The sequence below is a fragment of the Otolemur garnettii genome, unplaced genomic scaffold (genome assembly GCF_000181295.1).
Source record: "Otolemur garnettii isolate 467f Iridium unplaced genomic scaffold, OtoGar3 scaffold00029, whole genome shotgun sequence".
NCBI lineage: Eukaryota > Metazoa > Chordata > Mammalia > Primates > Galagidae > Otolemur > Otolemur garnettii.
Window position 1 is genome coordinate 4,379,305 of NW_003852424.1, and position 26,639 is coordinate 4,405,943.

The following is a 26,639-nucleotide window of genomic DNA, read 5'->3' on the forward strand; positions in this document are numbered from 1 at the left end:
ATTAAAGACTAATGGAAATGAATAAGTATGAAATAATGTACTTAAACAAGTGGATCATTAATGAAAACGTGACACTGGAATGTAGCTCTTCAGATTTGGTTTAATTATGATATGAAAGGCCCTTCAAGTTTTTGGTTTCTGTTTTTGCTTACCCAAGGAAAATGCCTTAGGGTGGGAGGACCTTTACAAGCCTGTCCGCAGGTGTGCAGATTCAGAAAGGAGGCAGCATGATCTTTGCACTTCAGAAAGGCTCAGCAGAGCTACTTTAAATTAGAGCCAGAAATCAAGCATATTGTCCTTTTAGCATTACACAGGCAAAACCTAATTTGTTTGAAACTTCAATTAGTATTTGTCTCGATGAGTATTTGACATACTATTACTTAAACTAAATTCCCCTGCCAGGTCTTTGGGAGAATTCTTCTCGGTGCCAAACAGTCTGTTAAAATCTCGCTGCCCAAGTCTGTGCTTTCCAAACTGGAGAATGTGAACAGCTGCTTCCCATGATTGTGGAGAAGGGACTGCCTTCTGTGTCCTGGCTGGAACTTCATGCTGTCTGCATGGACCCCAAAGCCCTACCATCAGACCAGACTACCAGCAATTTCCACAAATCATAACATGTCTGTAGAATTGTAACAGTTTCCTAATAACTTCCACATAAATGATCTCAATGGAGAGCCCAAGTGGTCCAGTGAAGGGAAGTTAAACTGATATTTCTCTTTCCCTGAAAAAACTGAGAGTACCGTGGACATTGAGAGCCTTGCCTCTTAAAACTGAGCTACCACTCAAACCTGGTTTTGGGATTCACATTCAAAGGCATTCTATTATACCATACTAACTCTGCTTTTAAATTTGAGTTAGTTTGTGTAATAATAACCTTGAGACCTAGGGGTAGAGAACAAAGACAGGAAAAAACTTTGGAGTCTTATTTGAGTCATTATAATATCATAAAAAATTCCAGATATAATTTTATATTTGAGGAGCTATCTGAGTCTGTGAACACGTGTGTGGTGTGTGTGTGTGTATACAAAACTGTGCATGCATGTTGCTGATAAATATAATATTAACAATGCTGTGTGGCTCTTTCCCTTTGGTCTACTTTCAGTGTGCCTCTTCAATGTGTTAGTTATTTTGTCTAAACACAACAATTAAATAAGTGAGGTGAATGATATGTTAATTAGTTTGATGTAAACATTCCAAATTGTATATAAAATCAGCACATTGTACCCCATAAATGCAGTAATGTACATAGTTAGGGTCTAATAAAAAAAAGTGTTGGTGATTTTGACAAACAAAAATCCTTCTAGTAGCCCTGAAATGAAGAGAAATTACCTTATAACTATCACTTCTCTTAAAAGAGTTACCTTTTTATGAGCTGGCAAATCAAATTTAATTGAAAAATTAAAATCAATTTTGATTTGGTTACAAAATGTGTTGTTTTGTGAATCACCTTCTTATCAGACTTCTATTGTTCCCGACTACAAATCACATGAATATACATTTAAACAATTTTAATTCAATATTTAGATCCTGTTTGTCTCAGTCTGTTTTCTTGGCTCCCCTCTGTGCCTTAAATTTCTTTTTTGTAAAAGGAAAAGTTTGAAATTATTTCTGAGGTCGCTCCAATCTTTACATGTCTGTAACTTTTCCCTGGCGTGGTTCTGCTGTAAAGTAGCCCTGGCTAATTAGTCTCTAAACTAATAGATTAACAATATACATGGTGCCAAGTGTTAGTCATTTAGAGAATCTTGTTTAAGAGACGACATCTTAACACCCAGGTGATTGAAAGAACATAGTCAGCTCTGCTTATGTTATCACCAAAAACTGTTCAAACAATTTGAGTGTGCATATATACCATATAGACATGTAGACATTTATACAGCCATTATTATCTTATGCAATTTAGCTTGTGACAAGTTAAACAGCTGCTTGTTAACTAAGTAATTTCTGCTTATGAAAAAAATTGATTCAGGGTTAGAAATTGCCTTTCTGTTGAAACATTTATGATATATAGATTTAGTGTACAGTATAGGAATCTATTCTATTATTCATATACCTTATCATGCTTATAGATTTTTAATTTTTTTTTTTAAATTTTGCTCTCTTGAAACCTTTTGAGTTGAATTCCAGGCTTTCAAACCTTGCAAAGATTGTCCTATTGAGTCCCGTCCAATAGGAGAAACACAATGTTAATCCCACTATAAAAGGAATAAACCTTAACATAAAAAATGCTGATAAACAATATCTTGGGTAAATATTATTATAACCTCAGGTCACCAATGCAAGTATCTTAGCATAATCCAATAATTTGGGGACCAACACAAATCACACAAAGAAAGAGAGATACCCATGTGCACTGTCATTTGGACTGTCTTTATTCCTTTTGGTTTGCTCTTTTTCCCAAGATAAAAAATGGCCCTAGGAGTATGAGTTAAGAACATACCACCTATAAAAGTGATTTCTCATGTATTATCTAGAAACAGTTGTGGTTAATATAGGAAAATGCTATGTAGAAATAAATTTTATGGTGTAATTATTGTAAGTCTTAAATAATGGAGTTATGTGTAAAAGGAACTACTATACATTGATCGCAGGTAAAAAGACACATTAAGAAATTCAGGGCTAGGAGGTGCCTGTGGCTTAAAGGAGTAGGGCGCCCACCCCCTATACCGGAGGTGGAGGGTTCAAACCCAACCCCGGCCACAAACTGCAAAAAGAAAAAAGAAATGCAGTGCTTTATTCTGAGAAGTAGTTATGCAAATATGCCAAAATATGTATAGACATTAAGTTTTAATTTCAAGGCTTATTATATATATATTCATTTCCAGGTAAGCATGACTTGTACTAATTGGCCACAGCTCCTAAGCAGGACTTGAAATGTGAAGGGCGGCTTCCACATGAACTAGCAAAGAGAGATCTTCATAGTTCACGAATCTCCTTTGGGAGGGAGAGTTGGACGTGTCTGATGTGTTGTGTTTCCACCACCAGGCTTCTCTCTAATATTGTTAGCTATTCAAGATAGAATTTTTTTCCTACTTCACCACATTTATAAACCATAGTGCATTTTAATGCCAGGTGCGAGGGAATTCCAACTGTAAGATCCAAGTTGGAGGGTTATTATTATTTTTTTTTTCCTGGCCAGGCCAACAAACTAAATAAAACTAATCATTGAAGAAGAGGATCTTTTGGATCTGTTTCCTTTAAGAGTGCAGTATATATGATAATGACTTCATTGTCATCAAATAGAATACAATTAATTTTATTTTTTAGTATGTTATCAGCAAGCAAACCACCAGTATTAGCTCGATACCATCTGGGAGTGACAGTTTCCTTATTACAAAATATGTAAAAATATGGATTCCCTTAAGGAATCTGTTGCACTGCATCTGCTCAGATTTTTGTTATATGCTAATGGTTTTAACCCAGCATATGAAGCATGCAAAAAAAAAAAAATAACTGAAATTTTTCAGCTAAATTACTCGTTTCACATTTAAAGTGTCTCAAAGATGGGGAAAGCTGCATATGTGGCTTTAGCTACAGGGGATTGAGCAGAAACAAAGAAGAAGGCACGCGTGTCTCTTCTTACCTGATGTTTAGTCATCCCAGCTTTGTCTCCGGAGAGTGTCTGACTGCCCACGTAATTAAGGCCACTTGATATGTGAGGGAGGTGTGGGGAATGGAGCTATATGATGCTAAATCCCAAATGAGCACTGGTTATAACAAAGAAATTGTGACTGATAAGACAATTATTATCTGTATAGCTCTGTGTTCATAATATATTAAACAATCACAGTGATTAAAACGAGCTATTATAATTATGAAACCATTCTCTGGGACAGTGCTTCTTTTCTTTCAGTCCTTGGCCTTTCTGCATTCTCTCACCTTTATTTTACTTAGATGTGGAAAATTCAGTGGAATGAATTCTGCCTATTGACTGAAGAGTGTGTTTGGGTGGGAGCCAAAAATGTAGCAGATTTCAAATGCTGGCCTCTGAGCATCCACCATTTAGGGGAAAGACTGCCTGTGAGAGGGACCATAGTAACAAGCTGAATTAGGGTTACAGCGTAATTCTGGGGCAGAAGTTTTATGTTTGGGGTGTTGCTTTCCTCCGTTTGATTGTGGAGAGCTATTGCTTTAGGCTAGCAGAATTTTCACATGTGCGAAACAATTTGGTATGAATCGCTTTCCCATATATGAGAGTCCTCAGGCTCCAGAATATGAAATACACTAGGCATTACTGTTTCATTAGCATCAAGATATATTTATGTATTAAGTTCTAAAATGATTGGCAGTGCTTAGTAATTCATGTGTTGTATATTTATCACAACTGATATCTTCCTTTTCTGATGATGAGAATGGCCCAATGCTTTCTTGTAAGACACGTTATGGACGTAAAGCGCTATAGTCCACCATAACCCACTGATTTCTTGAGCTTATGAGCAGAGTTGGTTTCCCATATGTAAAATACTCTCCAAAACGATGGAGGATCTGAAAAACAGGTTGATATGACCAAAGAAAGTGCTGATTCAGTAAGAACGTATTATCTAGTGTTCAATGCATCTTTTGTGATACTTCCAGGCTCCATGAATGAATGTCATTGTGGATTGCACAGAAGAAAAATCTGAAGCACAGTGAGCAAGAAAATATCTTTGGCCTGAAAAGACTCCCATAAGGTCTATTGATTGTACATTAAGAAACAAACCACTAGCATAATACAACATAAATATGTTTCTTTTTTAGCTGCCCATCAAGGTGCTTTTTTTTTTTTAATCTCTCATTCTCTATTGTTCTTTACCCTGCCATCTTCCATTTTTAGTTTTGTTTGTGTGAGTTTCATAGATTGACCTAGATTAATCAATACTTTTACACACACAAGTGTCATAATAGGAAGTTATACTTTATGATATAATCTGCAGACTAGTCACTGAGAGTAGACCCCTCTCTAGAAGAGGGTTGCTCTGGTTTCCTTCAGAGCAAAATAACTGCCTCAGTGATAGGGGAAGGCTTTCAGTTGGGACTGAATTGAAAAATTTGCAGGACTTAAGATATTATAGACTGAGCTGCTTCTTGGCTTGACCATCCAGAAGCAGCTCAGGAGAAAAAAAAAAAAAAAGGAACAAAGACATTGAACCAAGAAAAAAAGTAGGATTACTTTGGCTGTGTTTAACTCAGCGTATTAAGAGGTAAGAATCTCTTTCTTCCATATTGACATAAAGTAAGCTACATCTCCTGAGGGGGGATGGTCACCTGCAAATGTTTCATAGATAACAATTTTGGAACCTATTTCTAGTCTTAAATCTTTTTTTTTTTCTTAATGTCATTCTGATTTATTGAGAACTTGCTGGACATCAGGCTCTGGGCTGAATGCTTTAATTACGTTTTTCTCATTCAATGCTTATATGGGTATTATTTTAATCCCATTTGGCTGACCAGGAAACTGAGAGTTGGAGAGCCAAAATAACAGTTCTCTAGTTCTGTGGAATTTAAAACCAGGCATCTACCTGAACATAGCTCAAGCTCCTAACCACAGCAGGGACTAGGGACTTGGGTCTTTTCTTACCGCTTCTGAGGACCAGAATTAAATGTATTACAATGTTTGCTACAAAGGGAGAAGTACTCAAGATTTGTTAGGGGACACTAAAAATTATGTTGGAGGAGTTTTTCCTATAGTCTTTACTCTGTACCATAAAGTTACCACTTAGGTACTTAAATCCTATCAAATGTCAGTCCTCTTGTGTTAACACCATCTTCCAGGAGCATTCTGTTCTAGAAGACCTCTTGAAGATCCTTAAACCCCATTTGTACTTTTATAGTAAGGAGCTATTCTGTTGATTTTAGATTTGAATGCAAACTGATAGGGACCAAGAGGAAGAGTTACTGTTCATCTTAAAAGCTAAGGATTGTTTTTTTTAATGTTACAGCTGGGCACCTGTGTGCAAATACAGCCAAAAGGGAGTTTGTAATGGATCCTGATGAAGTCAGAGTGAGAGGATCCTTCCAGTATATTCCTGATGAGGTATTCAATAACAGATTTAAGTGGTACTTAATGTTTCCCCCACTGCATGCTGTCAGGAAACTTTAAATAAAATCGACCTGGAATGTGGCTTTTGAACTTGGTTAGCCAGAGAAGCTCAGCAGAACTTAACTGATGAGCTTGCAAAAGGTAGTTCAAGTTCCTAAAGATATAATTAAAAACATGGTAGCATGACAGTTGATAAGGCCCACCTTTTAAATAATTCCAGAGATGAAACATTACTTTTTCTTCTACCCTTTGATGGTATGTTTCTATAGATACCAAGGCCATTTATTTGTATTTAAAATGTATTACAGTACTTGGAAAGAAAATTTATTCATATGCTCTTATAATTTTATTTTTTTTGAAAAACCATACTGGGACAAATGAACAGTGTGAGTTACCAAGAAAGTTAAATCATCAAGAAAGTAATTTGTTTTGGAACAGTGAACAATGGGCATTTGAAAGTTCAGAAATTTTATTTATTTGATGCCTAGTGTTGGGTAAGAGCACTTTGTATTTCTAATTTCTAGAGGGGTGGAGGAGAGTGATGGGGTTGATGCCTTCTCTTATTCTGACTTGGCTTTTAGGGTTTGGCTATGGCCTGGCCCAGTGGTGATTAGTGCTGGAGACACTGCTTATTGTTGGTCCAGTGAAATTTAATCCATAGACTTCTTGCTAAATGATTGGTAACAGACAAAGGAAAGATCCTCTTTTCATGGCCTTACCATCTCTTTGTGTGGCTTTCCCAACCTCCTCTCTATCCTTCGAGTCCATTTTCACTCAAGGGGGGCCCTGGGAGATTACACAGCTCACTTAGCTGCTGCGCCAGGCTATCTCCCTGTCTGGTACTGTGTCGGTGACAGGTTCATCCATCCCTCAGGTATCCACAGGTATTTTACCTCCTTGCCTTCTCTATTGCCAAAGTCCATTCCTTCTTTCATTTCTTTAAGTATTTTGCATTGACCATAGCACAAAATTGACATTTGATAATCTACTGTCATCTCTAAGTCAAAGATCATTTTTATCATTATTATTAATTTTATTGATAATATTTCTATTTCACTGAAGAGGTATATAAGCATTTTTGTTGAACCTGGGTTTTAGCTCATCACATTCACTAGATGAATCTGCTTATATCAGTTTTATATATAAAAGTTATACATAAATGCTACTTAAATAAAAACAGATGACAGGGTTACTTGTAAAGTAAAAGTAAGAAATCCACAGTTCTAATGTGTGAGTACAGTCTGTATTCTACAATTATGCTCTGGTCATTTTGTCATTTATTAATTAATCCAGCAGATGAGTGATTGATGAGCGCCTGCTGTTAGAGAAACCTTGTGCTAAGACTTGGTGAGCCCCAGGTCTTTGACCTTTATAAGTTTGTAGACTGGGGGTAAGGAGATACAGAAAAATAGACAATTATAAAATGTGGTGTAAGGACAAGGAAAATAAATGGAACAAGAAGAAAAGGACCTTGCTAAGATGTAGGAGAATTGCTAAGAAGAGGATGCTGCCATTATGTCTTATTCAGAGTAAAATAACTTAAGAATTTATGAAGAGAAGGAGAGCAGTGTAACAGACAGAGGACCAACTAAAGGCACAGAGGAGAAACAACCGAGTTTGTGTGTGTGAGAGACAGTAAGTCATGGAAAAGGAGAGAAGAGAAAAAGAGGAATGAGTCAGGAGAGTGAACAGTAGAGAGAAATTCTTAGATATCAAAGAGAGAGAGACTATCTTCCCCATTTACGTTCCTGACTCATTTCATTTATATATACAAGGGCTGCTGGGTAAGTATCCAGCCATGTGTTATGAAAAAAGGACACGTATTTGACTAAATACTTCTGGATACTTTCAGGACCAGCTGTCTCTCTCTCTCTCTCTCTCTCTCTCTCTATATATATGTATTATGTGTGTGTGTACATATAGACATATATGTGTATATATACTCACATATATGTGTGTATATAATATATATGTGTTTATATATGTGTGTATAATATTCACTATATAGCATATATGTGTTTATATATGTGTATAATATTATTACACATATATATATGTATATATATTACACATATATAAACACACATATATAATATACACTATAATATACACATATATATAATGTACACTATATATATTATACACACATATATAAACACATATATATTTAAATCTATATACACTACATCTGTATTTATATATAAATACATAAATTTTACTTTTATTACATATATATACATGTGTATATATACTCACATATATGTGTGTATATAATATATATGTGTTTATATATGTGTGTATAATATACACTATATAGCATATATGTGTTTATATAATATACACTATAATATACACATATATATAATATACACTATATATATTATACACACATATATAAACACATATATATTTAAATCTATATACACTGCATCTGTATTTATATATAAATACATAAATTTTACTTGTATTACATATATATACATGTGTATATATACTCACATATATGTGTGTATATTATATATATGTGTTTGTATATGTGTGTATAATATACACTATATAGAATATATGTGTTTATATATATTTAAATCTATATACACTGCATCTGTATTTATATATAAATACATAAATTTTACTTGTATTACATATTTATTTTATGACATATTACATATTTAAGCCTATGTACATTATGAACATAGTCATCTAGTATGTATAATGTATAATCCATTAATATATCGATGCATCATATATATAAGTTAGGACTGAAATGGGTTGCAAGTAGTATCAACACTGTGTGATCTCATGTTCCACTTTGCCAAGTTTGCATTTGCATTATTCCTTCTCGTGCTCCCTTCTACTCTCCAAATGATCGTCTGGTGTGTGATAACCCAATCAATGCCCAACACAGTCAGGAGTCCGGTGGTGGAGACTGGTCAGCAGCTGAGCTATGCTGTCTGGATCCAGGTTCCTCCTGGCTTCCTGCTCTGCCATCCTCCCTGGGTTATCCTTAGGCTTGACTCCTGAAGGTTATAAAATGACTGGTGCAGCTTTAGGGATCAGGTTCTCCCAGCTCAAGGCAGCTAGAAAGTGACAGTACACAGCACCCCTTTTTATGGGAAAGAATATCCTTCCCCAGAGCAACATCGTTCCAGCTCCTGAAATCCTACTGGCCAGAACTGTGTCACACGTCCCCATTTCTAAACCAATCACTGGCAAAAAGAAATGGTATCACCATTCTTAGAGCAGCCAGAGGGTAAAGTCTGACTTAAGAGTAAAAAGTAGCTGTGGAATTTGATGAGGCCTCCAGCGCCTGTAGCTCCAGCTACTCTGGAGGCTGAGGTGAGAGGATCACTTGAGCCCAGAAGTTCAAGACCAGCTTGGGCAATTTATTGGAACCCCCATTTCAAAAACAAACAAAATAAAATAAAATAAAATAACATAGTTATGGGATAGCCAATAACATTATCTATCACAAATATTTTTGGTTTTCTGAGGGATAATAGTCCTGAGAACTGCTTAGTGGGCAAGAACAGAGAGCTCAAGAGATCCAATTGTAGTTTCTGTCTACCAGCATCTCTTTGAAATAATTTATGTCATCATCTCCCTATGGAGAAGAAGGTGTGAGATCTAAGGAGAGTAATAGTGGGTGGGGAGGCATTTTAGCTTCTGGAAAGTTAACTTTGGCAAAGGAAAAAAGCAGGTAAACTAATTTGATAAGATGCCACTTAGTAGACCAAAGACAATCATCCGAGAGTGTGTGGGAGTCTGTGAAGCTGGGCCTGGGTTCCCGCAAGCTTTAGTGTGCTCTGAGTTTCTAACACTCTTACATCAAGTCAGAAAAAATCCTTTTTCTCATCTTCATAGTGATTCCTAAGTTTGATTTGCAGAAATCAATTTTGATTTTCTTAATCTTCAATATTATTAAAAGGAAAGAGATTTTTTTTTTAATGAGAAGATTACTTCAGAGTGATAGTACTACCTTTAATGCTGGTAAAACAACTTTAGATGCTACTTCATTTATTTATTTTATAGGTTTGAAATTCAATAGTAAGGCTTTTCCATGTAATCTTCATGATGGGAGGACATCATCTAATGTCTGGTTTTAGATATGTGAATAGACATTAACTACTTTTTAAAAGGAAGAGGAAGCAGTTCAGATATGAAATAGCTGCTTAAAAACTTATAGGAGCATTACTGTGTTATAAAATTCAGATTGTTCATATAACTGGTTTAGCATTTAAAGTAAAGTGTCAACCAGTAGCAGAACACTATTATTTAAGCAGAGTTAATGTTGCCAACATTTGATTTTATATGTATAGAATACCTATTAGTGATTATATTTTTAAAACATTGAAATTTGATTCCTACAGTTTTGAAGAAAATTATTTTCCTATTTTGAAGATGAACTGACATGTTTAAATTTAAAAATAGTTCTGTTGGCTGGGTGTGGTAGCTTATGCCTGTAGTTCTAGCACTCTGGAGGCCGAGATGGGAGGATTCCTTGAGCTCAGGAGTTTGAGGCCAGTCTGAGCAAGAGTGAGACCACATCTCTTCCAAACATAGAAAAATTAGTCAGATGTTGTGATAGTATCTGTAGTCTCAGTCAATCAGGAGGCTGAGAGATGAGGATTGCTTGAACTCAGGAGTTTGAGGTTGCTGTGAGCTAGGTTGATGCCATAGCACTCTAGATACGGCAGCAGAATAAAAGACTCTGTCTCTAAATAAATAAATAATTTTAAAAAACTAGTTCTATGCACAGCATATCAGTATACATTTACTAAGAATATTATTTTTTTGTATCCCTAATACCAAACACGTTATATAAGCTTAATAAATTTATGTGGTAAAAAAATAAGCGAATAAATGTCTTAATGAAAAAAGTCATATTAGGTGAACAGTGGCGTACAGATAATAGAAAATGTGGAAGGGTCCAAAAGATGACAGAAATAAATTCAGACGATAGAAATAAACCCTGCCTAACTCCACTCCTGTTTGCTCATCTATTACAGTCTCCATGACTCAGGTAAATTCGCCATTTCTATGCTATCCCCTAGCATATTTGCTTCACTTCAAGTTCAATTTCAAAGGTCAATCCATATTGCATAACTGTTCTGTGATTTCCAGGTAAGCTCGTGTTCCCCTTTTGGCATGATTATTTCATAATTTCTTCCATTTTCATAGATCTTCATGGCCCTCCCCACTTTGTGACAGGAGCTGAGTGAAAAGGAATTGTCACCAGCATCACTGCATCCTACAACAAGCCCTCCATTCACAGGCGTCCACCTTCCTTCCAGTGACAGACAGATGTGTTCCACACATTCTTCTAACTTCTTCCAGTGCTCTTCCCAAATGCTGGGCAGCTTTGCCTTTCTCCGTTTGCTTTGTCAGTCTCTCCCTGTCTCCTTAATAACCCCGTCAAATGCTCCATCATCTGCCCTGTTGAAAGTTCCAAATTTGGCCGTGTATGCTGTGCACTTCCATGCTCCCCTTCTTGAGGGAAAAAGTAAGGGTGCACATAGCACATGCGTGGTGCTATTTGTTACCAGTACATAAAATTTCTTGTACCATAGTACGTTGAATAATAAATGCTAAAATTCAAAAGTACTTAAATATAATTAAATAGAGATTTGAATTAAAAAATTAAAAAAATATTTTTTTCTCAAAAGTTTGGGCCACAAATGTGGGTGTACATTATATATGATAAAATACGATAGCTTTTTTTGATCACATGTGCAGTTTCTGTTTCCCAAATACACATGTGCCATCTCCACTTGAATGTCTAAAAAACCACGTCATTAATATGCATACAAACCGAACGCTCAGTGCCCATGCCACCACTCAACCCCTCTCCTCCTCCAAGTAGTAATTAAAGCCAGAAGTCAGGAAGGATTCTTAATTTCTGCCTTTGCCATCTTCTTGTCTTTCTGATAAGTGTGACATGCAGGTGGTTGAGGTGGGGAGTTTGCTTCAAAAAATTCATGGAAAATGTGTGCTATGAAAAAACTATGCTTAGAGTTAAAATTTTATTCAGTACCCAAATCAGCTTTAACTAACTTAGTATAATATATCAGAACGAGATCTAATAGGAGGTGCTGAGAAAGATAAGACACTAGTCTAAAATGAGCCTCTATCAAAGCAACGCAAATTCTGTTAAAAGTGAAGCAAGAACAAACGTCACATTTATGGTGAAGCTTGGGTGGAAGAATGGTGAAATCACTGATGCTTTATGAAAAGTTTATGGTTCCAATGCCCCAAGGAAAACAGCAGTTTACAAGCGGATAACTCATTTTAAGAAGGGATCAAACTATGTTGAATACGAAGTCTTCACTATAAACCATCTGCATATATTTTCAAGGAAAGGAATTCATCTTTTCTGTGCTCTGATTGAAGGTATCTCAGGATTAACAACACAACTGATTGCCAACACTGCAGACATCTCTAGGAGTTCAGCTTGCACAGTTCTGATTGAAAAATTAAAGTGGAATACACTTTCCACTCAGTGAGTGTCCAAATCGCATGTGGCAGATCAGCTGCAGATGGGAGCAGGGCTTTCAAAGGGCATTTTACTCAACCAGGGTCCAGATCGCAAAGCATTCATTCGCAGAATCGTAACAGGAGATGAAACATGATTTACCAGCATGATTCTGAAGACAAATCACAATCAAACAGTGGCTACTAAGAGGTGGAATTTACCCAGTCGAAGGAAAAGCTGTCCAATCAGAAGCAAAGGTCATGGCAATAGTGTCTGGGATGCTCAAAGCAACTTGCTTGTTGGCTTTCTAGGGGGCAAACAGTGGGAACACCTGCTTATCACAAGTGCGTTCTGAAAGAGTTAGCTAAAGTTTTAGCAGAAAGTCACCCAGGAAGCCTTCACCAAAGAGTGTTTTTCCACCACGACAATGTTCCCTGCTCATTCTTCTCCTCAAACAAGAGTGACACAGTGAAATTTTCAGTGGGAAATCACTAAGTATTCACATTCCAGCCCCAATTTGGCTACTTCTGACTTATTTTTGTTCCCTAATCTTGAAAAATCAGTAAAAAAAAACCTGTTTTCCTTCAACTAATAGCGACATGGCTAAATCCTAAAGACCCTTATCTTTTGAGGGATGAACTAAATGGCTGGTATCATCACTCACAAAATGTATTGAAATTGATGAAGTTTATGTTGAGAAATAAAGTTGTCATTTTTTATTTTTGTATTTTTGATTGTATTTTTCCTCCGAAGTTTAGCAGTACCCTCACATTGTTGATTTCCACTGCCAAATACGTATCTTTTCTGGGGAAGTGGGGACAGAGTCTCACTATGTTGGCCTCAGTAGAGTGCTATGGTGTCACAGCTCACAGCAACCTCAAACACCTTGGCTTAAGTGATTCTCTTGCCTCCACCTCCCAAGTGGCTGGGACTATAGTCACCCACTGCAACACCCATCTAATTTGTCATTTGTTATTGTTGTTTGGCGGGCCCAGGTGGGCTTGAACCCACCAGCCCAGGTGTATGTGCCCAGAGCCCTAGCTGCTGAGCCCAAATATGTATCTTCTATATTTGCATTTTTCTTCACCTCTATTTTCATTGCCTTAATTCAACTTAGTCTTTTTTGTGAGCTGCTAAAATGTTTTTGTAACAGTTCTCTCCACTTTCTAGGGTGCCTTTCAATATTCATTCATTCAACAGGCATTGAGAGGTAGCTATAAGAATCAGTTCTAAGGGCTCTAGATCATCAAAGAGCAAAATTGACAAAATGTCAATATTCATGGATGTTACCTTCCAGTGGGAGTCAATTGATAATAAAAAAACAAATATAGCAAAGAATCTGCTGTAAGGAAGCAAATGTTATGGCATATAAATAAAAACAGAAGATCTGGAGAAGAATGGTGGGGCATGAACACTACCATATGGACGGTATGTGGGAGTGTTATAATTTTTACTAAGGTTGCCAGGGTAGGTCTGATTTGGAAAGTGAAATCTGATCAAAAACTTGAGGGACAAAGGAGTAAGGGCTAGCAAGAAGACTGAGTGAAGCAGAGTGAGCAAGGGGAGAAGTGTGGAGGGTGAGAGTGAGAAACTGAAAGAAGAGAACATGGTAACCCTCTGACTGCTGGGACAGTCTCGGTCCTTCCTCTGATCCAGAAGCCATGCTGCCACGGGGTCTGTGAACAGCCACCCCTTTTCTTTATCCCAGTATCTGAAGTTCACAGTCATCTTTCTGTTAAACTCCCTTGTGCCTTCTCGAATAAAGTTCACAGTGTGAATCTCTACATGTTATTTTGCTGTTCCCATGTGGGGAGGCAGACTGGCAAAGCCTCTGTTCAAAGGACAAGAAATCATTATATCAAACGACACCTGCACTTTCATGTTTGTCATAGTATAAACTAGGTGGGTATAAACAGATAATTGGATAAAGAAAATCTCACACAGGCACACATATACACATGCCCCTGGAGTACTAGTCAGCCATCAAAAAGAACGAAATCCTAGCTTTCCACATGGATGGAACAGCAGGCTGTCATCTTAAGTGAAATAACCCAGAAGTACACACAGAAACCACATTCTGTTACTTGTAAGTGGGGCCACCAATGTGCAGACCTGGATGTAGAACATTGACTAGTACACTTCAGAGACTCAGAAGGAGAGGAGAGTTAGGGGGCTAAGGGATGATGTGAAAATATTTAATGGGTACAATATACTTTATTTGGTGACAATTGTGTTAAAATCTCAGACTTTACCACTACATAAAATATCCATGTAACAAAATGGCATGTTTACCCCTCAAATTCACACAAATAAAAAAAAGGAGAAGAACAGTAAGATGGGATGCAATGAAAAGTTTCAGGAACAGGAATGTCGTTATATTATATAATTCAAATGTTCACTTTGGCTGTTATTTTAAGGCTTTTAGAACATTGGCGTAAGCAAACCAAACATGATGTTGGCTAAGACCACAATGAAAACAATAGAAATCAAAAGAATTCACTGAATTCTGAAGACATTTTGAAGGTAGAACCAAAGGATTTTCTAACAGTTGGAGTTGAGAGAAAAAGACAGGTTAATTATGATTTCAAAAGTTTGCCCTGAGTGTTGGAAACTAGTGGACCTCAACAGAGGTGGGGAAGACTGACAGTGGGGCGGTTTCAGAGGGAGAAAGTGAAGAATTTAGTTCCATTTTTACATAGTAGAAATTAAGTCACTTCCTACTTAAAATTCATTTAACGGGAACCAAATCTCCCTGTGATTTGCTGTCAGCCTTCTGGTCTGAACTATGTCACACAATTTAGGAAGAGGAAAAATTACTAGTCATGTAATAGCATAAATTAATATATGTATAAACACTTTTTGAATAGTTATGTTTTTATAATAGAAAACAACACACAGTGGTTTTAGACTCTGTAACAGAGGAATTTGACTAGAGTCAGTTGAGTCAAGCAGAATTTCTAAAGGAAATGACATTTGACCTGAGGTCTAAATGATAACTAGCAGAAATCTGGGTGAAGGGTGGGATGAAACCATTCCAGGGGAAGCAGCCTGGGCAATATCCTGAGATAGGAATGAGGGACCACACAGTAGGAACTGAAAGTGACTTGAAATCATTCTAAAGAGTTGACAGTGTAGACTGGTTTGCAACTGTTCCTCAGAGGTTCTGGGACAGAGCCATGAGGAATGCCACAGTTAGTGAAGATGGTTAAACATGCCAATGGAACTGGTTGAGAAGATGGGTCAGAGTGAATCAGGAACACTGGAGATGGAGGATGGAGCCACAGAATACTACTACATGTAAAGAAAGAGACTGTGACACATTTCCATAACCTCCAGTGAGGTTAACTCTCCTTCTGAGAGTTAAAAAATGCCATTGAAAACTCCCCTTAGATTTGATAACATGAAGCTTAGTAGTGGTCTTAATGAAAGTGTTTTGATAGAATGGGGAGTTCTGAGGCTATGTTAAATATCCTTCTTTCTGTATCCTTATTTATGACATTTGGGTGTGTCAGATATTTCCATTTTGGGTAATGAATGCACCTGAAGTGACATTGTTTCCCTTCATCGAGTTTGAGCACCCTTGTTTTACATCCTCACGAGTTTGAGCACCCTTGTTTTACATTTCTACTGGACATTTATGTTTTCTTTTTTGTCACTTGTCACAAAAAACTCTTTGACTATTTTGTATATCCAACTATTTACTGATTTGTGGAGATTTTATGTATACAAAAGGGCATTACAAGTATGCTCACAGTAGCATTGTCTGTAACAGCAAAAAGCTTGGGATTGATTTAATTATCTAAAAATATGTAGTATGTGATGAGTTGTAAAAGGCTTTGTTGAGAAAAAGGTAATTTTTAAAATGTAAAAAGCAGTGCTTTATATTACTAAGAAATTAAATTAAAATAAGTTTCTTCATAGGTCTGAAAATTTAGAGATTTGAAATTCAAGGATGTCCCCCTTCCTGTAAGGAAGGAACTTGCAGTCTTTGAACAAGGTATGACATTCAAGGCGCTAGTTTAAAGCCATGGTGGCCTAAGTTTGTCTTAATCTTAGAGGAGAAAACCCTATAATTCTTTCTTTTTTTTTTTTTTTGAGACAGAGTCTCAAGCTGTCCCCCTGGGTAGAGTGCTATGGCTTCACTGCTCACAGCAACCTCCAACTCCTGGGCTCAAGCGAGTCTCCTGTCTCAGCCTCCCAAGTAGCTGGGACCACAGGCGCCCATCACAACGCCCGGCTATTTTTTGGTTGCAGCTATTATTGTTGTTTGGCAGGCCCAGGCTGGATTCGAACCCGTCATAATTATTTCTTAACTTAGTAAAAATAAAATTACAGTCTTTTTTTCTGTCAGTTGTACCCATCGGCCCGCTCTCTTCCCTCATCTATGTGGGCAACTGGGGTGCAGCCAGCAAGGCTACTGGGGATAATGGAAAATCCCGGGAGTGAGAACTACCCAAGGCCCAGGACGCGGGAAAGTTTCTGAAACTTTATATTGTCGCTCATATAAACAGCTCTTTAAAAGAACATGTTTAATGGCACCCAAACAGTTAATACACATTTATTTAGCAAAGCCCATGGACTAATAGGGCTAGGTGTCTTTCAAAACAGGTATACATTAGAAAATATTTATTTAACCTAACTTGTATTTAATTTTTTTCTTGCTGTGGTTTTGGCTACAGCTGAAGGTGAGTCAACTGTAAAGAATTTTTCAAACACTTTTTCAAATTATGATAGTGGGCGGCACCTGTGGCTCAAGGAGTAGGGCGCCGGCCCCATATGCTGGAGGCGGCGGGTTCAAACCCAGTCCCAGCCAAAAACTGCAAATTATGATAGTACAAAATGCAAACCAAAATGATAAGAAGGGTTGTATTTTAACTGTTTGTGCTTTTCTGTCTGTTTATTGAAACAAAAGGAATAAACTCTGATTTAATGACACCTTTAAAGAACATTTCAATATTCAAGAATTTTTCTGACAGATAACTGATGAAATCAAATCAATTTATCTCTATGTCTACAGGTTCTTCCTGAAAGGTATTAGTCGCTACAACACGAGATAAAAAGTGGAAATAAATATCATATTTACAAAAATGGTTTTCATCTAAGAATTTCATTGAAAATGACCTATGCAGTGATTTTTGGAAATACATTGAACGTTTTGACTTTTATGTAAAACTAGGTTCAATATAGTAATAGTGTCTCCCCAGGAGTACGTGGTGGTTGTTTGCATTTTTTATTTTATTTGTTCAACATTCATCTTTTTATGTTCTTGTTTCCTGGGTTTCTTTCCTTTTGCATTAAACTCATTTATTTCTAAAATAACCTAGCAAGTAAAATTTGAAGTGGCATAATGTTTTCAGGAAAAATAAGAGCTCCCATTCACCATCCCTAAGTGTTACGCTTCAGTACTATTGTATTAATCTCCTAATAAGAAAAGTGTAATTGTTTAGATTGTTTGGCCAAAAATTTATCTGCAGTTCCTTTTGAACTTTCTTTTTCCCACTCTAAATTTGGAATATAATCTCCTGTAAGTACCTGGTCCATTATCCTCGGAGAGAACATGCACTTACTGCACGTCAGCCTCCAAGTTCAGGGGATGACCCCCAGGAGTCATCCTTGACGAACCTTTTCAGCATCCGTGATTACAATGACAGTCTTACTGTTTGGAGATTTTAAATAAGAGGAGGACAATCAGGGCACGTTCCTTTTCATCTTTGCCTCCCATAATTTTCTTTGGTAGAGGTCTTATCAAAAATGCTTGATTTTTTTTCTTCCTCAATTATAACTCTTCAAAGGAGAGAAAATGAGACTTGGAGGCTGGATTTCCTAGCAAACGCTTCTAGGACTACAGCTGCTCTAGCTTTTGAAGTCCCCTCTGCCCACCTCTTGATGCCGCAACCCTCTTAATAGCAGCATTAGCGATTTCAGCTCCATTTTCTGACAGTCTTGGTGGAGAGAGTGAGGGAGAGTCTTTCATGTAGGACTTTGTTGCCAGGATATCACGCTCGAAAGATGAAAATAATTTTGAGTTCTCTAATCCTGCCACATACATGTAGCTTCAGTCTCTTTGCTTAGTAAGCAGTAATGACTCTCGCTGGATCTTTCTTTATTCCACACTAATTAATGGAGATCTATATCCTGTAGGATGAATTTGAAAGACATTTGCTGAAGAATACACCTGGTTCAATGTAATGCAGGCATTAAATCCAAATTAAATCCCAAATATTCCAAATAATAAACTCCCTATTTCTAGACAGAAATGGCTAATAAATAAAATAAAAAACTGTTAACATGATTTCATCTCATAGCTAGAAGGGGAAAATAAAATATATATTTGTCCTAAATTTTAAAAGAAGAAAGGCGAACAATAAACTCAACCCTTTGTTTTAGTGGAAGATGGTTTTAATGTTTGTAAGTTTAGCTGCAGAAATGCAGTCAGATCATACGTGAGGCTGTTTTCTTCAGCACCTGATGAAGCCTGAGCTCTGGAAAACCACTTTCCTTTCCAGAAAAAGGTAGAGCAGAGTCTTAGGTGGGTTCTGCTTCTTGTTGAAACAGAATTTGGGGAAGTCAGTGATGATGTTCTGGATCTGCATCCTAAGACTTTGATGTGGTCATAGAAGAAGAACTATGTGTAAGCAGGAACCTTGGCATATACTGAACACTGACATTCCACAGAACTATTAAACTGTTAACCCCCCAGGAGCGATTTCTGACATTTACAATCGAGTATACGTGGATTTCCGGGGAGAGGAAGAAGAAATAGGAAAAATTCTTGTGTGTTTGCTCTTTTGTTACATAGAAGAAAATCAAGGCTAGCCCATAGAACATCTGAAAACAAATGAAATTAAAATGCTTGTGCTTAGAATAAGTGAAGTGTTTGTTTTACTTTGTTTTGTTTTGTGTAGTCAAGTTAATTAGGTGCACCTTTTAACAGACGTAGGTTTCTGCACATAGGTTGTAGTAAAAGTATGGTTTCAAAGTAGGCTTGTTAGTAACATTTTATATTTGTTCTTTGTGAGTTAATAAATAAGAGGGAGGGAGAGAGGTTTGGTTCCTTCCCTCCCTTTCTTCTTTCCTTCCTTTCTTTCTTTTTGACAGAGTCTCACTTTGTCACCCTCAGTAGAGTGCTGTCCTGGCGTCATAGCTCATCACAACTTCGAACTCTTGAGCTCAAGAGATCCTCTGGCCTCAGCCTCCCAAGTAGCTGGGACTACAAGTGCCCACCACATGCTGGGTATCTTTAGAGACGTGGTCTTGTTCTTGTTCAGGTTGGTCCTGAACTTAAGCAATCCACGGGCCTCGGTCTCCCAGAGTGTTGGGACTATAGTTGTGAGCTAGCTTTTTGAATGCTTATGGCTGGAATTTCAGAGCAAGGTAACACAATAGTACAGACAGACAAATAAATGGGTTGGTAACTGGTGCTTGGTGATCTGGTCTTCTTGATTCTCTACTCACAGTGTTAGCTGGACAGCATACAGCCTAGACAACTTACTGTGAGGTTTCTATAGGCAAGACTCCATCCTTTGGTACACAGAGTTTTCTCTGAAAGTTGTGTCAAAACTCTGTTGATCTACTGGACTTGATGGCTAGATCCTAGTTAGAGTCAAGGAAAACATTTCTTCCTGTTTCTGAAAATTGGGAATTTAGAGTTGTTTTCTGGGGTGTTAAGAATTCTCAAAGTTCTGCTGGTGAATGACCTGGGCTTTGCCAGATGTGACCACTGGCATTGCTCTGACACTTCCAGCAGAATAACTCCAGGCTATCTTTGATCTTTTCATAACATTGTCCCGTGCTAACAGAGTCCTCCTACACCCTCTCCACTGTGTCTCCCTACGTGCACACCACATGGGTGGGAGCAGGAGGAATGTGCAGAGAATTCTGCTCAGTGGGGCAGCATTGTCCTGGAAGCCTCATTGGCAGCTGCAGTGGGCCCTGAGAAACAGAGAGGGAGGCTTGGGGAGACGGTCCCAGCAGTCTCCCAGGGATGTTCAGAAATGCCTCCAAGACATCTGAAGAGGAAGAAAGAAAACAACAATGACAACAACAGAATTTAATCCCTCAAGAACTAACAGAGATGTAAGTAAAAATAATATACCAAGAAATAAACTTTCCATAATTAATAATAACCAATGATAGATTTTATGGCAATTACTGGAACAAACAGAATAGAGAAGTAGAACATAAAACGTCATCAACCCTGAGAAAGAAAAAAGATGTTGCGGCAAGGAAATTAGATGCGGAAGAAAATATGCTAATTTCCGAATTTTTAATGGTTTGGGTATTATGAAAATTAGTAAAATTGAGATACTTTGTTTCAAAATAACAGAAAGATTTCAGCATATTTAATTTTTATGATTACCTATTTTGTTCATCTTTAATATCTTTTAGGAACAATAGTTCTTGTGGTGATAAAAGCATTTCTCGAAAGTTTAGTGATTCTATCAATTTCATCACAGTTTCAATTTATTCTATAAAGTTCAAATGGAATTAAATGCTGTTGAAATTAAAACTGCACAAATGCAATTTAACAAATTATTTATAGTCATCTATCCACACACAGTCATGCATGGTTCCACCCATTACTCTCTTCTTTCTCTTTTTCTCTCTGCTATTTGATATTTTGTAATATTTGTATTTCATTATATTTGGATTTAGATCTGTATACATGAATAAAAATTTGTAAGTAATATTCCTCTAATTTTCGGAATAGTTTTTGTGTAGTCGGATATTTTTTAAAATTTTTTTTTTATGTTTCATTATCACTTTTGTTTAAGATAATAAACCTGTAAAATCATTCTTCAAATGAAGAGTGAATTAACTCATTGTTTATAAGCTCTAAGAACAGTTGGTAATGTACATGAAAGCATCACACTCCTGAAGAGGTTTTCATATCACTCACCAGCAGAATCTTGAACCTCCGAGAGCAAAGTAATTTAAAACAAAATGCAGGGAACTCCTCTAGATTATGTAAAATTGTAAATATCTCTTTTAAGCACTCTTTCCCATGGGTTATAACTCTGATCCTGGGAATGCTATAGATTTTTAGAAAATTCAGTAGGGTAAGTGCTATGCCAGAGAAATTAACTGTGTGATTCCCACACTTTCTCTAAGAAAAAAACTTTTTTCGCTTGACCTACTCAGGCCCGTTTACTATGGCATTGGTTTACGCCTGTTGTGCTATTATGTAAGGCTTTCTTGAAACCACTTGTGTTACAACATTACTCAGAGCGGTGAATAACATTATACAGCAAATAAGAAAAATGTTTATGGGTAGGAACACACCATATACTTCTCAAATCTGCCATCCCTTTTGCTGACAAAATGGAAAGCGTTTAAGTTAGTAGGTGAATATTGTCAGTTATGACAATCTTACCATCTTTCCAGGGACAAGAGATACCTTGAATCGCATGTCATTTATTTAGGTATTCAAGGGAGTAAAAGTCAGACTGCAAGTAGCTCAGAAAATATCCAACGACTTTGTGCACCTAGAGAACCCCAAGCTTCTAAATAACATTGTTTTAGTCTTTGGAAAACATGATTGACTTTTTTGATTAACAACAGCCCTAGAAATTGGATTCATGTTTATTCTCCTTTGAATATCATTACATTTCCTATGATAATCCAAACAGATAACCATAAATACTAATAATGATAATCCAAGAGCCTGAAGAAGCCTGACGGCTCGGACGGTGAGTAGGGCATGGTTTGAGTCCCAGCTGTGTTTCACTTTTAAAAGACCAGGTGTTTCTTGCTAAGCCATTTCTCTTTGCTTTGCTCCCTTCCCTACTCTTCATGGTTTAAAATAAGAGACAATTATAAAGCCCAGAGTGGGTTCTTCAGCTGGCTCACTTTGTCCTTACCCTGGTAGTTTTGCATCCTATCAGCAAAGTTGGACAAAAGATTCAAGGCCTTTTTTGTCTTAAGTGGAATCATAGTAGAGGCTGAAAGCTGCCTAGAGCAGTTATATTAATAGGAAGTAAGTATTTAAAATATAATCAGTGGAGAGCAGTTCCAATCAATTTCATTAGAGACTTGGAAGTGATTGTCCAGTAGGTTTTAAAGCCATTCAAAATATGAGTTGGACATCTCCATGGAACAAGTGGGAGAAGTACTGGCCCCAGATCCCCTTTCCACTATGGACTATGAATCCAGAGGTTCAAGAGCTGGTGGGCCAAACAAATCCTGGTGACCACAGGCAGAGAGAGAGGCAGTCCAGACTGCTGGAAAGCCCTCTGGTTTTTAATTTCACCTCCCTTCCCCTCCCCTTTGTCCCTACTCCTAGCCCCCCAAAGCCACAAATGTGTAAAAGGTGTTCATTTGCCAGAGGCTGTTTATTCTGTTTAATAGACACCTATTGCCCCCTCATCTTTCTTTTTAGATTGGACAGACACAAAGCAAATTCGTGCAAAATGCTTTCAGTCGTGTGTCGGGTGGAATCACGGTGATGAAGGCTGCACAGCCAGGCTCTCTAACTCCCGGTGCCCTGCTGACGGCCTTGTCTTCCTCAATTACATGGAGGTCTCTGAAGTCTACGTGGACTGTGTCTTTGGGAGGTTCTTTTCCAATAAAGACATTTTGTGCTTGCTGAGAAAGAAGAAACTAGAAAGGAAGGAACAACACTGGAAGTTTGATAACAATTTCCAACGTGTTAGTGAGGACATTTAGAGGTCTTTAACTTCCTTATTTAAGTATATTCCTAGGTATTTTATTTTCTTTGTTGCTACTGAGAAAGGTATTGAACCTTTTTTTAGATTATTATTTTCATCTTGACTGTTGTTAGTATATATGGAAGCTGAGTACATTTAATTTGTAGCCTGAAACTTTGCTGAATTTACTTATCAACTCCAGGAGTCTCTTGGTTGAATGTTTTCTAGATATAAGATTATTTTATCAGCAAAGAGAGATAATTTGATCTCTTCTTTCCCTATTTGAATACCCCTGGTTTTCTTCTCTTGCCCGACCACTTGGGTTAGGACTTTCAACACTATGTTGAACAGAAGTGAAGATAGTGGAACCACCTTGTCTGGTTTTAGTTCTAGGCAAGAATGTTCTCAGTTCTTCCCTGTTCAATATGATGTTGGTTGTGGGTTTTACGTCGTATGTGGCCTTTATGATTTTGAGGTAATCCCATCAATATTTATTCTGTTAAGTGTTCTCATCATAAAGGAGTGCTGAATTTTGTTGAATGATTTTTCTGCATCTATTGATAGGATCATATGGTCCTTGTTTTTACATCTGTGTGGCAGATTCCATTTATAGATTTGCATATGTTAAGTGGAGTGTCGGTTATTTTTAAAGCGTTAGCTGAAGTGCATTGATTGAAAAGACTCATTTTGACAGTGAAGCTTTAGAGGACATCTCTACTTTCTGCTACCTAGAACCTCAGTTACCCAGGCTCTTGTATTTTATATAACAGTGATTAGCATTCACCACCTTATGGCAAGGTTAAATATTTTAAAACATGTTTAAGATCCATTTTTATTTATTCAAGTTTGCATCTTTGACCATTTATTATTGAGTTGTACAGACTTTTCACTATCTGTGAGATACTTATATGTTTGAAAAGCTAGCCTTTTGTAAGTAAATGCCGGTTCACATCCTCTTTACCAATTTTGATTTCTTTTACTAATTTTATTTTTCTTATAGAAGTATGAAAATGGGCAATCGTCATCTAATAGCCAGTTCTATGAGGAAAACGTTTTGTCTTTCACTACTAAGTTTGATGTAAACTGTAGGTTTTTACAGATTATCTTGGTCAGGCTGAGGACATTTCTTTCTATTTTTAGTCTCCTGAGACTTATTTTCATTGTTAGGTATTCCATTGTCTCACAGTTCTTTTATAGCTACAAAATAATCCTGTGATTTTCATCCTTACCTCCACTAATATAACATAAATTCCATGCAATAATGTTATATAATATTTCTAGGAGTTACTGAATTCATTTTGGTAAACATTTTTTAAGTTTTGTATTTATATCAATGAGAGTCATTGGTGTGGGGGGTTATTTTCCTATAATGCCTTTCTTTGGCTTTGATAACTTAATAAGTGTTTCATAGATTTGAGTTGGGAAATGTCTCCTTTTCTATTTCCTGAAAGAGTTCATAAGAAATTTTTATTATCTTTTCCTTAAGTATTTGATGGACTTCATTAGTGAAGGTTTATGGGTCTGGGCTTTTGTTTATGGAAAGATCTTAATTACTAATGTAATTTCTTTACTTTCTATAGGTAATTCCAGTTTTCTATTTTATCTTTTATTTATTTTTATTTTTATAGAAATGGGAGTCTCACTGTATTGGTAGCTATCGAAAATGGAATTGGCTTCTTGATTTGGTTCTCAGCTTGGTTATCGTCAATGTATAACAATACTACTGACTTTTCACATTGATTTTTCACCCTGAATCTTTGCTGAATTCATCTGTCAAATCTAAGAGTATTTTGGTGGAGTGTTTAGAGATTTTTAGGAATGAGATCATCTTGTCAACAAACAAGATAATTTGACCCCCTCTTTTCCAATTTGGATGTCTTATATGTTCTTTTTCTTGCCCGATTATTCTGGCTAAGACTTTTAATACTGCGTTGAACAGGACTGATGAAAGTGGGCACCTTGCCTCTTCCCAATTCTTAGGGGAAAGCTTTTAATTTTCCCTGTTCAGTTTGATCTTGGTTGTGGATTTGATTTTTGTTTGTTGATGATCTCTTATTTAATTCTGTTGCCTTCACAGAACATATCTATATGACAAAATATTTTTGAAACTTGTTTTGTTTCAAAAATGGATAGAATCAAAATATAGTCTATCTTGGAGAATATCCCAAATATTATTAAAAAGAATATCTATCCCTTGGGAGTTGGTTGAAGTGGTTTAATATATGCCAGTTAGGTCAAATTGTTTAAAACTATCTTTTAAAATTGTTCAATTCTTCTTTAAACTTTCTGGATTTTTATCCATTCCTCTGTCTTATATTAATTAAAATTAAATATAATTTATTACATTTATTATATAATAACATATATTATATAATTAACATTATATTAATTAAAATGATTGATTACATTTTATAGAAATTATTTTGGAATAGTTGGTATCTCCTTTCAATGTGTTTTTTTTTTTTTGCTTGTGTCATACACTAGAGTTCTGTTGCTAGATATGTATATGCATTATAATTATTATGCATTTCTAATGCACTTCAATTTTTTTCAATATCTTTAGACCTTTTCAAAAATTTTTCAGCATAGTTATACTTTTGAATAGAAAGTGTGATCTAGTAGAAAGTATAGAATCAGGTTTTTTTAAAATTTAAACTGGAATCTCTCTTTTTTTTTAAGTAGAGTCCATTTATATCTATTACCATTTTTTATATAATTGTAATTTTATTTGCTAATTTTCTATTTGAATATTGTCATTTTTATTTTTTCCTTCCTCTTTTACTGTTTCTTTTAGGTTAAATAAATATATCTTTCCTTGTCTTGTTTTGTTAAGATAGCATTATTAGTTGTATTGTTTGTGGTTTTCTAGGAATTATTCATCAAATCTACTTTACAATAATAGTAATTTAAAATTAGTTTCAGGGAGAAACTGTTGTACTGATTTCCATTTTCTTCTTTCTCCTTTTTGTTATTTTCCTGGGGAATTTGAACCCCTAAATATTGTAGTTTTATGCCCACCTGTATAGTTTTAAAAATCATAAGAACACAAGTGGGTACCTTACAAGGAACCATTTGGCTGTTTTCCAAAACTCCATCTTGTATGCTGTATTCTGTTGCTTGATTCAAATAGCCCTATAATCTCAGACAAAGGGCTCCTGCACCACTCTAGTTTGCTTACCACCAAGATTACTCATTTAACTGACCACATCCTTTCCCGGTTGTGGGAAGCCTCCTATTTTCAAACCCCACTGTAACCTGGTTGAACTCTGGAGCTCTGACTGAGTGAGAAGGTGGGATGGAAGTTGGGTGCAACTCTTACAAAAAGTGGGCGATACTCCTATGTTCTTAATAGGAATGTGGTAGTCTTCATGAAAAAACACTTCTTTATTTGTTCTAATCCTTTGGTAGAACACCAGATTGCTGAAGTGGTTGGTTTTTGACCATATTATCCAGACTTATAATTGCATTTGGAAGGGATGAAATTTGTTGACCTTACTCTGTTACC